Consider the following 11,980-nt stretch of genomic DNA (forward strand, 5'->3'; position numbering starts at 1 on the left):
TTTCTGTTCCAGTTTTGATAGTTTGTGGCTTTCCAGGAATGCTTCCATTTCTTCTAGATTGCCTAATTTATTGGCATAGAGCTGCTCATAATATGTTTTTAAAATCGTTTGTATTTCCTTGGTGTTGGTAGTGATCTCTCCTTTCTCATTCATGATTTTATTAATTTGAGTCTTCTCTCTCTTCTTTTTAATAAGGCTGGCTAATGGTTTATCTATCTTATTAATTCTTTCAAAGAACCAACTCCTGGTTCTGTTGATCTGTTCCAGGCTCTTCTGGTCTTGATTTCGTTGAGTTCTGCTCGAATCTTTATTAACTCTCTTCTTCTGCTGGGTGTAGGATCTATTTGCTGTCTTTTCTCTAGCTCCTTTATGTGTAAGGTTAGCTTTTGTATTTGAGTTGTTTCCAGTTTTTCAATGGATGCTTGTATTGTGATGTATTTCCCCCTTAGGACTGCTTTTGCTGCATCCCAAAGATTTTGAACGGTTGTATCTTCATTCTCATTAGTTTCCATGAATCTTTTTAATTCTTCCTTAATTTCCTGGTTGACCCTTTCATCTTTTAGCAGGATGGTCCTTAACCTCCACGTGTTTGAGGTCCTTCCAAACTTCTTGTTGTGATTTAGTTCTAATTTCAAGGCATTATGGTCTGAGAATATGCAGGGGACGATCCCAATCTTTTGGTATCGGTTCAGACCCGATTTGTGACCCAGTATGTGGTCTATTCTGGAGAAAGTTCCATGTGCACTTGAGAAGAATGTGTATTCAGTTGAGTTTCATTGTAAAGTTCTGTAGATATCTGTGAAATCCATCTGGTCCAGTGTATCATTTAAAGCTCTCATTTCTTTGGAGATGTTGTGCTTAGAAGACCTATCGAGTGTAGAAAGCGCTAGATTGAAGTCACCAAGTATAAGTGTATTATTATCTAAGTATTTCTTCACTTTGGTTATTAATTGGTTTATATATTTGGCAGCTCCCGCATTCGGGGCATATATATTGAGGATTGTTAAGTCCTCTTGTTGGATAGATCCTTTAAGTATGAGATAGTGTCCCTCTTCATCTCTCACTACAGTCTTCGGGGTAAATTTTAGTTTATCTGATATAAGGATGGCTACCCCTGCTTTCTTTTGAGGACCATTCGAATGGTAAATGGTTCTCCAACCTTTTATTTTCAGGCTGTAGGTGTCCTTCTGTCTAAAATGAGTCTCTTGTAGACAGCAAATAGATGGGTCCTGCTTTTTTATCCAGTCTGAAACCCTGCGCCTTTTGATGGGGTCATGAAGCCCATTCACGTTCAGAGTTACTATTGACAGATATGAGTTTAGTGTCATCATGATATCTATTCAGTCCTTGTTTTTGTGGACTGTTCCACTGAACTTCTTCTTAAAGGGGAATTTTAAGAGTCCCCCTTAAAATTTCTGGCAGAGCTGGCTTGGAGGCCACATATTCTTTCAGTTCCTGCCTGTCTTGGAAGCTCTTTATCTCTCCTTCCATTCTGAATGAGAGCCTTGCTGGATAAAGTATTCTTGGTTGCATGTTCTTCTCATTTAGGACCCTGAATATATCCTGCCAGCCCTTTCTGGCCTGCCAGGTCTCTGTGGAGAGGTCTGCTGTTACCCTAATGCTCCTCCCCATAAAGGTCAGGGATTTCTTGTCTCTTGCTGCTTTAAGCATCTTCTCTTTAACTTTGGAATTTGCAAGCTTAACTATTAGATGTCGAGGTGTTGAATGGTTTTTATTGATTTTAGGGGGGATCTCTCTATTTCCTGGATCTGAATGCCTGTTTCCCTTCCCAGATTAGGAAAGTTTTCAGCTAGGATTTGTTCAAATACATATTCTGGCCCTCTGGCCCTTTTGGCGCCCTCGGGAACCCCAATTAAACACAGGTTTTTCTTCCTCAGGCTGTCCTTTATTTCCCTTAATCTGTCTTCATGGTCTTTTAATTGTCTGTCTCTTTTTTCCTCAGTTTCCCTCTTTGCCATCCACTTGTCTTCTATGTCACTCACTTGTTCTTCCACCTCGTTAACCCTCGTCGTTAGGACTTCTAGTTTGGATTGCATCTCATTCAATTGATTTTTAATTTCTGCCTGATTGGATCTAAATTCTGCAGTCATGAAGTCTCTTGAGTCCTTTATGCTTTTTTCTAGAGCCACCAGTAGCTGTATAATAGTGCTTCTGAATTGGCTTTCTGACATTGAATTGTAATCCGGATTTTGTAACTCTGTGGGAGAGAGGACTGTTTCTGCTTCTTTTTTTTTGAGGTGAGGTTTTCCTTCTAGTCATTTTGCTCAGTGCAGAGTGGCCAAAGACAAGTTGTATTGGGAAAAGGAGATAAAGAGAGGAGAGAAAGAAGGAAAGAAAAGAGAAAAAGAAAAAAGGAAGAAAAAAAGAGAAGAAAAAGAGAAAGACAAAAGGGGAAAAAAGGGTGGGGGAAGCAAACAGAAATCAAAAAGAAAAAAAGAAAAAAGAAAAAACCACTGGGGCGTATCTTCTGTTTCTGTATATTCTAAGTCCCTTGACCTCCCCTAGAACTTGTCCGTCTAGCTGGTCTTCTGGGGGAGGGGCCTGTTGTGATTTTCAGGTGTTAGCACTTGGGGGAGCTGCTGTGCCCCGGCCTGGTGCAGGGCTCAGTGGGGGTTGTTCACCCCGTGAGGCCCCAGGAGCAACAGCCCTAGTGGCGGCGGCAGCTCTGCAGCCCTGGAGTCAGCCCCCGCAGTAGCTCCAGAGCTCTCCGTCTGCGGGGCCTGGAGGCTCCGGGGCGGGGCCGCTGATCTGCTCAGCTGGGGCAGGAGCGTCCTTGCTGTCCTGGGCCCTCCCGGCCTCTGCCTGTCCCGGGGGGAGGCCGAATCCTGGGCTGTGTCCCGGCGCCCTGTGCTCCGGGGCCTGCGCTGTTGGATTCGCGCTCCCGCCCCGCACCCCCTCCGCGGAGACACCGCCCTCCCCCTCCCCCCCGCCCCCGAGCTGCTCCGGGTCCCGCCGTGCGCGCTGCAGCCCTTAGGGAGCTCGGCGCATCTCCCGGGGCGCAGGTGTCTGTCAGTGTCCCCGGGAGCCCGAGGGCATCCCCGCCCTCCTGGGTCCTGCTCCACCTCCCCGCGAGCCCCTTTCCCCCGGGAAGGTCGGTGCAGCTCCTGCCTCTCCGGGACGGGGCTCTCCTGTCCTGGGGACACTCACCCCGGCCTCAGCCCGGCTCCTCGCGGGGCCCCTCCCCCTTGGAGGCCTTTTGCTGCTTTATTTCTTTTTCCCCGTCTTCCTACCTTGATAGAAGCGTGAACTCTTCTCACTGTAGCTTTCCAGCTGGTCTCTCTTTAAATCTCAGGCCGAATTCGTAGATTTTCAGGGTGATTTGAAGGTTATCTAGGGAATTTGGTGGGGACAGGTGACTTGGGGACCCTACCCTCCTGCCATTGTGCCCCTCCTCTAGTCACTCATCTTTTGATAGACATCTATCTGAACTCTTTCCACATTTTGGCTATTGTAGTCCTACACTTCTTTATACAACTCCCTATGTGACATTTCACTTGGATATCCACTAGGCATCCAAAAGTAACATGTTCAGTCACTGATCCTCCCCTAAAATGTTGTTCCTTCTAAACTGTTCCCATTTCAGTTCAATTCAATTCTATCCGTCCTGTACCCTAGATTGAAAACACGGTATAATCCTCTGGAGTGCTGAATGAATCACTTTCAAGAGATTTCAGAGAAGATTAACCTAAACTTTTTATAGTAATGTCAAAATTATTCATTCTGTAGAGAACATACAGAGGGAAGAAATTTCCAGGAAACCAGAGTTACAATATCACAACTTTCTAAAGGAGAAAATTATAGGCTTTTAATTTGACTTTGAGTCATTCTAAAACATATTTCTTCCTAAACGATCACAAAACATTATAAAACATAGTGCTATTCATTGGGTTCTAACATGGATTTATTAAGAAGGATACAGAAAACATGGGTTTCTCTTCAATAACCTATCTGGTCGCCAGCTAATGGTAACTACTCACCATATGAAGCCAAACACAGATAGTCCATTCAGTTTATCTGAATTTCAGAGAAAAATTTGGGGAAAGTCTTCTAAACATTTCATATGAGCCTGAAGTGCAATGTATCTATTAAGAAAATAAGCACAGCTTAGACTCATTTAATGCAGGCACTGTGAGTAGACCATTACATGCTAAGCAGATGGAGGTCATGTGATCACATTATAGAAAACATTGGAGATAGAAGACAAACGCATAAAAAATAGTCAGTGGAGTGGTGCCCCTTCCAATCCATCTATTAGGAGGGAGCAATGCTTTTCTATTTTCCCTTCTAGGGATGGCAAGATTGAAACCAAGGAAGTACATGTCATGTTCCTTGCCCACAAGCTTGCTATCAGTAGCAAATCACATTCTGGAAAAAAAAAATCAGTGCTTTATGAATTACTCAACCAATATTTATTGAAAAGCATTTTTGCACCTAATAATACACAAGGGATTTTGGAGTATTCAAAAGACATATAAAATATACTGTAGTTTAAAAAAAGAATTTGAAGTCATGAGTATATTTAAAGAACAATGCAAGGCTTTAGCAGTTAGGGTTCTTTGATTTTAATGAAACAGAAAATGATTTTGTCTTAACCAAAAGACAAAAATTTGTAGGAAGGATATGGGGGGTGTTGATAGAATTATAGTAAGAGCCAAATAACCAAGAAAATTCTGGGATTTTCATAGCAGTGAGCTGGTTCTAGAAAGTGTGAAGTTCAGTCACTTTTACTTTTTGGGTGCCTGCGGTCTAGAAAGATACATCTGATAGCCTAGCCAGGATCACAGATTCACCCTTTTTTTTTTTAAAGATTTATTAATTAATTAATTCATTCATTCATTCATTCATTCATGAGAGACAGAAAGAGAGAGAGGCAGAGACACAGGCAGAGGGAGAAGCAGGCTCCATGCAGGGAGCCCGACATAGGACTTGATCCCGGGTCTCCAGGATCACAGCCCAGGCTGAAGGCAGTGCTAAACCGCTGAGCCACCCGGGCTGCCCCACAGACTCACCTCTTGACCAAGAGGGCAATTCATTTTATTTGAGAAGCCACTGAGTTCTTAATCTAAGGGGGGAAAGTTTCCCTCAAAGGGAAACCAGTGTGCTATTACTAGAGAAAGATTGAATGAGTTCTGAACAAACAGAGAAGTCCACCACATAAACCAAACAGTATCATATCAAACAATTTAGATAAAAATGGGATCAATTGGGAAGCTTTTATTGAGAGGGCAGGACTCTAACTCGACTTGGAAAATTGACAGAACTTTGAAAGCAAAGGAAGTATTGTAGAACATGTCAAATGGAAGAATAATCAGCAAAAACACTAGGAAAACCATAGCATATCATAGGTGTGTCACGAAGACTATCCTGACGGTGGCATAGGATCTCTGTTTTGGAATAGCAAAGAATATAATTTGAAGGATCTTCAAAGCCATACTGAGAAGATAAACTTTACATTAATGTCTAATAGGGAATCATTTAAGCATTTGGTCCGGGAATGACACCATTAAATTGCTGTGGTAAGCCGAATAATACCCTTTATCCCCCAAGAATGTCCATGTCCTAATCCCTAGAACCTATGAATATATCATCTACATGGCAAAAAGAACAGTGCAATGTGATTAAGGTTATAGACCTTAAGATGTGGAGACAATACTGGATTAGCCCAGTGGGCCTAAAGCCTTACAAATAGAGAATTCTTCCCATCTGTAGTTAAAGAGCTGTGATCTGAGAAGGACTTGACCCACAGTTCCTGGCTTTGAAAGCCAAAAAAGGGGCCACAAACCCAGAAATGCAGGTAGCCTATAGAAATTTGAGAAGGCAAGAATATGTATGCTCCCTCAGAGCCTCTAGAAAATAATGTAGCACTGCCAACACCTTGATTTTAGCTGGCTGAGGCTTAAGTTGGATGGGCTTCTGATCTACAGGACCATAATACAATAGATTCTATTGTTTTAAGCTGCTAAATTTGTGGTGATTTGTCACAGCAGTAATGGAAATCTAATACAATGTTGGGAAGATTGAAATGAGATTATTTGAGAAGACTGATCAAGAGAAAGGCTGGAAATAGACCAACTGATTGAGTAAAGTGACCTACCTAGTTGTACACTGAAGAAAGTTTAGAGTAAGACTATGTCTGGGAGAAGAGAGAGCAGGAAGCAAATTTTAGGCACATAACAGAAGGAGTATGAACAGTGCTTAGTGATGCATATGACAAATGAGAGAAAGCAAAGTCCAAATTCAGTTTGGGAAAAAGGAAATTAATCTACCTTAAATATGTTTAATTTAAGGTGGCAGCAGGTATAGATATATAAATAGCATATTTGAGGTATTTGAGAGCGTCAAGTAAAAAACTATATGTACTGCTTAACAATTTACAAAACACTTTCACTTTTATTAACTCTTTGTTTCAATGCACTATCTGAGATGGAAAGTAGAGATTAATAATTATCAATAATTAATAATTGTTACCTACAGGAGAATACAGTCTCTGGAAAGGTGGTGGTTTGCTCTGAGTCACAGAGCATTCTTACCAAGAAGTTGGTAAAAGAAAAGGAGCCAGTGAGGGCATAAGAAATGGTTAAATATTTTCATTCATTTATTTATTTAACGATTACTTACTGAAGGCTTAGTATATATTTTACTCTTCTATATCCTTAGAAAGTGATGAACAGACAGATAATGCCTAGAATTTGTATTTTGAATGGGAAAAGAAAGAAAATAAGAAATACTCCTAACAAGGGCAGCCCGGGTGGCTCAGCAGTTTGGCACCACCTTTGGCCCAGGGCGTGATCCTGGAGACCCGGGATTGAGTCCTGCATCGGGCTCCCGGTGCATGGGGCCTGCTTCTCCCTCTGCCTGTGTCTCTGCCTCTCTCTCTCTCTCTCTCTCTCTGTCTCTCATGAATGGATGAATAAAATCTTAAAAAAATACTCCTAACAATAATAGTAATAAACACTTATATAGGGCTTATAACCTATATAAGCCAACTCCTTTAATCTAATGCAATCTGATATCCATGTTCATTTTCCACTGAAAACACACTTTCAACACTCCTGACATTCAGAAGTCAAAACCAGTGGCATTTTCTCTTCTCCTTGGGTTTTTTCTAAGTTTCTTTTGTGCTAGACAGTGTTGACTATTGCTGGAAATCTTGACTTCTTCTTTCTCCTGACTCTCATGTCATTGTATTCTCTCAGTTGTTCTCTTGGTTATAACCATCAACAAGTCTTGTTGATATGAAGTACAGTCTAAATACAGCCCAAATTCAACCACTTCTCATCACTGCCACTACTACCATCTTTGCCCTAGCCATGTTATAATTTAAGGAGATGATTTAAATTTCCTCTACCATATCTTCCAGGTTCGTCTTGCCTCTCTTTAGCCTATTTTCCATGGAGCAGGTTGACTGGTCTTTTAGAAATACAGATTATATCACCACCCTGTCCCTTACCCTCCAATGGCTTTTTGCATTGTTAACAGAATGCAAAGCCTACCCCCTATAAATTTTCTACTCTTGCCTATGTCTCTGACTTCTCTTGCCATGGAGCATGCTCCAGCCACACTGATCTCACTGTCTTTCAAACATGAGAGTCCTTATACTTCCTGTCCAGGTCAAAAATACCTTGGCTTCACACGTTGGTTCGCCTCATCTCTCCACATCTCTGCTCATATATGACCACAGAGATGCATCTCTGACCACCCTAGTTACAGCAGCTCTGAGACCAGGGTATATTGTGTATTTTTACTACCTTATGTTGAAACTACCCATTAGACCTTGCGCAAGTTACTCTGTGCCTCAGTTTCATGTGAGAAGTGAGTTTTACAAAACTAGTCTTACAAAACTAGTTACAGACCTCATAGAGTTGTTATCAGGATTTAATATTACTACATTTTAGAAGCTTCACAGCAAATAGTAAGCCCTATATAAGTGTTTATTACTATTATTGTTAGGAGTATTTTTTTTTTAAGATTTTATTCATCCATTCATGAGAGACAGAGAGAGAGAGAGAGTGAGGCAGAGACACAGGCAGAGGGAGAAGCAGCCTCCATGCAAGGAGCCTGATGCAGGACTCGATCCCAGGTCATGCCCTGGGCTGAAGGCAATGCTAAACTGCTGAGCCACCCAGGCTGCCTGATCATGTGTTTTTTTTAATTTACTAGACCCTATGCTTTTCATTGTGGCCTTCTCTGTGTTCATTAAAATCAATAGCAAAAGAAAATTAGGATCATAGAGGAGGTTAAAATTACTGGTTAAAATGGACATTGGGAATGTCTGATGGATGTCGTTTCTTCCAGTCATCTCTGGCACTCATACCACAGATGACTGTGAGTTGGCTCTCATCCCAAATTCCAGGAAAGGTACCAATGCATGTGAGTCATGTGCTTACAGGAGGAGAAGTGGAGATTATGGTGGGGACTCTGGTTGGGGAATATAAATAAGCCTTTTATCTCTGGGGAGAGATCCCCTGTGGGGAGCCCGATGTGGGACTCAATCCCAGGACCCTGGGGTCACGCCCTGACCCCAAGGCAGACACTCAACCACTGAGCCCCCCAGGCGCCCCTATACAGATGTTTCAACCAGGGATTCAGTCACACATTCAGTCCAGATGATGTCAACAACATCTTGTTCCCTCCTTGTAAATGGTGAGCTGAACGTTCATGCCAAGGACAGCGGAGGGAGTGAGGAGCCTCCAATTATCTGGGTTCAGCTGATGGGTTAACCGGTGGTCACTTCCTCTCGATGACCTATCCTTTAATATTCCACTAAAGAGTTTAGGGGTCATATTCTAAATTTCACTCACCAAATTCAGCAGCAAAAGCTTGCGGAATTGGAAAGAAGTTATAGCATGTAATTGGAGGAGTGGGGGAGTGTAAAAAACAGGGATTTTGTTGAAATTTATGGTTACTTCTTTTTAAAGATTTACTATTTCTTTGTTTTTTTATGATTCCTTGTTATTATAATTATTGTTTTTAATAACAAAATAACATTTGTTTTAGGAAATTTTCATAGTACTGTAAAATACAAATAAAAATAAGTTTAAAAGTTACCTTTTCTACTACATCTTCAAATTACCACAGTAACATTAATTTATAATTTTGTACTCTTTTATGTGTATGGGATTGTGGGTATATTTGTATGTACATCTATATGCAGAAATTGAGTCTTTCTGTGTGTACCATTTTGCCACTTAATGGCACTTTTACATATCATTGATATTCAATAGCATTTTAAGGACTGCATAATCATAAAGCTACATTGTTAGATGTGTAAGTTTCCTCCAATTTTCCAAAATCGTATACAAATTTTGATGAATATCCCTCTGACAAAACCATTGTGCCTCTCCATCGTTATTTCCTTAAAATAAATAGCCAGAAGTGACATTATTATAATAAAGTTAAGGACTTACAACATTTTCCTTTAATATAATCCTCAGCAATTATTTTTTGATTTCAGATGATAAAAGAAATTTCTTAATGCCAGTAGACGACTTTGGCAAGTGGTTCAGTCATGAGTTAACTCATGAGCTTTTCATCCCCTTTCTGCCATCAATCCTTCTCTCCAAACCATATGAGAAAAGTTCTGGGTATCGTGCCCCTCTGCTTCTAATTATTTCAATATTTATTTCCTAAGAATAAGGATATTCTCTTACATAACCACAGTCAAGTTATCAAAATCAGGCTATTTAATATTGATATACTATTATCTGATATTTCTTCTATATTCAAATTTCATCAATTGTCCTAATAATGTCTTCTATGGTTCTTTCTCTCTCTTTTTAGTTTTTTGGTCTCTAATTTAATCCAGACTCACAAATTGCATTTCATTGTCAAGTCTTTTTAATTTCCTTTAATCTGGAACAGTTCCTCAGCTTCTTGATTTTGACATTTGTAAAGGTTACAGTATAACGATTTTCTAAAATCTCCTTCATCTTAGATTTCTCTGGTGTTGGTTCATGATTAAATTCAAGTTGTGTATCTTTGAAAAGAATATGCTGGAAGCAGTAGTGTGTTTCTTGTAGTACATTATATTAGGAACTACATTATATTAATTTATTTCAATGTTTGTGATGCTAACTTTGATCATTTGGTTAAGGTACTATCTATCCATTAGATTTCTCCACTGTAGTTGCTATTTTTCCCTATATAATTAATAACTAGTTTGTGGGGAGATATTTTCAGACTATGTTAATATACTGTTTCTCATAAAAATCTCACCCACTAGTTTTGGCATTCATTGACCATTATTTCATCATTGAATCATTGGATTCAAATCCATCATTTCTTCTACATTTATTATGTGGCATTCCATAGTAAGGAAAAACTTTGACTAAAGCTTTATTTATTTATTTTTATTCAGTACAAACTTATGAGTCCTTGTTCTATCACCATTTTTATAAGTTAAACAGAAGTGGCCTCTTGTGCCAATTCAGTAAAGGATAAGGGAGCATGCTCATGGTCTAGACTAACTGAGAACCAAAGTTTTGGTATCTTGGGTATCTTACTTAACCTGTGAGCTTGGCCATGTTACCAAATCTCTTTGTGCCTCCATTTCTTTATCTTCATGGTAACCTCACCTCATAAGGTTATTATAGGGATTAATGGAATTAATACATATAAAATGCTAAGCATAATACCTGGCAGATACTGGAAGCCCCATAAGTGCCATCTGTTAATACTGTTTCAAAAAAGAGTACTTGCTTATCACTAGTGGTCATTTGGGAGTAACTTCAAATTTAGGTAATTTCTTCAAACCACTTCTAATTACTCCTAAATTACATCTAGGGTGAATCGTTTTTTTCTCACCCATATAATTAAACTAGCTGTGCTACTGTACTTTGGGTTTCTGGTAAATTTTCAGCATTGCTTTCTAAATCTTTCGTCAGAAGTATTCCTGGGCAGGAGAAAGCAGAGAAATGTGCAGCTTTCCCAGATCTATCCCCAGCCAGTGGAAGGCCGCATCACAGGAACCTGGTAGATGAAGCATTTCCTTTTAGTGAGACACTGGGTCTCCTTGGAATCCCCGAGGTTACAGAACTGGATATTGATGTCTTTCTGTGATGCACTGTCATCAAGTGTGAGTAGAAAAACCTCTGTGCCACCTCAGAGGGCTTGTTGCTCCACTTTTAGAGGCTGGAGTTCAGGAATAGGAAAGAGGAAGCGCAATGGCTTATGCAATGTTCTAAGAACCACCACAAAAACAAGACCTGGAGAGATTAAAAATCAGGAATGTGAGCAAAGAGTTATTGATAAAGTTATCCATTGAAACTCAATATTTATTACAACCAAATGGCAATTCCTGTTTCCTCTCCACCTCTCCTACAGAGTGAAAGAACAACACCCTCTAAACTTTATAATCTCACAGTTGCCTACAAACTCACTTTGGAAAGGCTGACTGTGCGGTCAGAGTCTAGACAGGGAGCAAGCGGGCTGATGAACAGGGAGCAGGACAGGGTCTTGGGCTGGTGAAGTGGGCAGATGAGGTAGGATCTTGCGGCCGTATTAAAGATTTCATACTGTCCTGAGAGCAGCAACGCACCGCCAGCAGTGTCCTCCCTCACCTGGCACATTTTATAGGAGCCGCTGCTCAGCAGCTGCAACAACTTTGATTATTAACCTCTTTATTCTCATCTCCAGCTCCTAGACTTGCTCCAGATGAGGAGGTTTAGGTTGTCAGCTCAACTAGCTAGCAAAACCCTAACGTGTACCTGGCTCCAGAAAAGAAAAATTCATTTAAGAAGAAGAAAGAAAGTTGCATATCAATGGGCCACAAAGATTTTCGAAGTTGCAGATAGTAGAACATATAGCACATGCTTTTTCTTTTTTTTAAAGATTTTATTTATTTACTCATGAAAGACACAGAGAGAGAGGCAGAGACACAGGCAGGGGGAGAAGCAGGCTCCCTGCAGGGAGTCCAATGTGGGACTTAATCCCAGGACCCCTGGATCACAACCTGACCCAA

This window comes from Canis lupus, chromosome 13 (genome assembly GCF_003254725.2).
Source record: "Canis lupus dingo isolate Sandy chromosome 13, ASM325472v2, whole genome shotgun sequence".
NCBI lineage: Eukaryota > Metazoa > Chordata > Mammalia > Carnivora > Canidae > Canis > Canis lupus.